Here is a 2,500-nt window from a genome sequence, read left to right as displayed (position 1 = left end):
CCACCACAAATCCAGCATGGCCCTTGCCCTCCAGCAGGCCCCGAGGACCCACATACTCCTCCGCTCTAATCCCCCATGAGCTTTCCTTCTCCTGCAGTTACCCTCCACCGCATATCCAGCATGGCCCTTGACCTCCAGCATGCCCTGGGGACCCACATACTCCTCTGCTCTACTCCCCCACTAGCTTTCCTTCTCCCGCAGTTACCCTCCACCACAAATCCAGCATGGCCCTTGCCCTCCAGCAGGCCCCGAGGACCCACATACTCCTCCGCTCTAATCCCCCATGAGCTTTCCTTCTCCTGCAGTTACCCTCCACCGCATATCCAGCATGGCCCTTGACCTCCAGCAGGCCCCGGGGACGCACATCCTCCCCTGCTCTAATCCCCCACTAGCTTACCTTTCTTGTAGTTACGCTCCAGCGCATATCCAGCATGGACCTTGACCTCCAGCAGGCCCCGGGGACGCACATCCTCCCCTGCTCTAATCCCCCACTAGCTTTCCTTCTCCTGCAGTTACCCTCCAGCGCATATCCAGCATGGACCTTGACCTCCAGCATGCCCCGTGGACCCACACTTAAGCCCCCTCCCACTGACAAAGCAAAACACCACTGGCAAAATCCTCGTGCCCCTGGTACTCCAGAATGTAAATTCAAACATGCCCCTGGTACACTGCGCAGAAACACTTTGCCACACACACGCACGCACTGCTTGTGCCTATGGTACGACAACTTTTCTCGTACCTATGGTACGACAACTTTTCTCGTGCCTATGGTACAACAATTTTTCTCGTGCCTATGGTACAACAACTTTTCTCGTGCCTATGGTACAACAACTTTTCGCCGTGCCCCTGGTACACCGCTCAGTAGCACTTTGCCACACACACACTCCTCGTACCTATGGTACGACAACTTTTCTCGTGCCTATGGTACGACAACTTTTCTCGTGCCTATGGTACAACAACTTTTCGCCGTGCCCCTGGTACACCGCTCAGTAGCACTTTGCCACACAAACTCTCCTCGTACCTATGGTACGACAACTTTTCTCGTGCCTATGGTACAACAACTTTTCTCGTGCCTATGGTACAACAACTTTTCGCCGTGCCCCTGGTACACCGCTCAGTAGCACTTTGCCACACACACACTCCTCGTACCTATGGTACGACAACTTTTCTCGTGCCTATGGTACGACAACTTTTCTCGTGCCTATGGTACAACAACTTTTCGCCGTGCCCCTGGTACACCGCTCAGTAGCACTTTGCCACACAAACTCTCCTCGTACCTATGGTACGACAACTTTTCTCGTGCCTATGGTACAACAACTTTCCTCCGTGCCCCTGGTACGACAGCTTTTCTCGTGCCTATGGTACAACAACTTTTCTCGTGCCTATGGTACAACAACTTTTCGCCGTGCCCCTGGTACACCGCTCAGTAGCACTTTGCCACACACACACTCCTCGTACCTATGGTACGACAACTTTTCTCGTGCCTATGGTACGACAACTTTTCTCGTGCCTATGGTACAACAACTTTTCGCCGTGCCCCTGGTACACCGCTCAGTAGCACTTTGCCACACAAACTCTCCTCGTGCCTATGGTACGACAACTTTTCTCGTGCCTATGGTACAACAACTTTCCTCCGTGCCCCTGGTACGACAGCTTTTCTCGTGCCTATGGTACAACAACTTTTCTCGTGCCTATGGTACAACAACTTTTCGCCGTGCCCCTGGTACACCGCTCAGTAGCACTTTGCCACACACACACTCCTCGTACCTATGGTACGACAACTTTTCTCGTGCCTATGGTACGACAACTTTTCTCGTGCCTATGGTACAACAACTTTTCGCCGTGCCCCTGGTACACCGCTCAGTAGCACTTTGCCACACAAACTCTCCTCGTGCCTATGGTACGACAACTTTTCTCGTGCCTATGGTACAACAACTTTCCTCCGTGCCCCTGGTATGACAGCTTTTCTCGTGCCTGTGGTACAACAACTTTTCTCGTGCCTATGGTACAACAACTTTTCGCCGTGCCCCTGGTACACCGCTCAGTAGCACTTTGCCACACACACACACCACTCGTGCCTATGGTACGACAACTTTTCTCGTGCCTATGGTACGACAACTTTTCTCGTGCCTATGGTACAACAACTTTCCTCCGTGCCCCTGGTATGACAGCTTTTCTCGTGCCTATGGTACAACAACTTTTCTCGTGCCTATGGTACAACAACTTTTCGCCGTGCCCCTGGTACACCGCTCAGTAGCACTTTGCCACACACGCACACTCCTCGTACCTATGGTACGACAACTTTTCTCGTGCCTATGGTACGACAACTTTTCTCGTGCCTATGGTACAACAACTTTTCGCCGTGCCCCTGGTACACCGCTCAGTAGCACTTTGCCACACAAACTCTCCTCGTGCCTATGGTACGACAACTTTTCTCGTGCCTATGGTACAACAACTTTCCTCCGTGCCCCTGGTATGACAGCTTTTCTCGTGCCTATGG

This window comes from Maylandia zebra, unplaced genomic scaffold, assembly GCF_041146795.1.
Source record: "Maylandia zebra isolate NMK-2024a unplaced genomic scaffold, Mzebra_GT3a scaffold34, whole genome shotgun sequence".
Classification (NCBI taxonomy): Eukaryota; Metazoa; Chordata; class Actinopteri; order Cichliformes; family Cichlidae; genus Maylandia; species Maylandia zebra.
The sequence above is the reverse complement of the archived record's forward strand: the minus strand, read 5'-3'. Positions refer to the sequence as shown.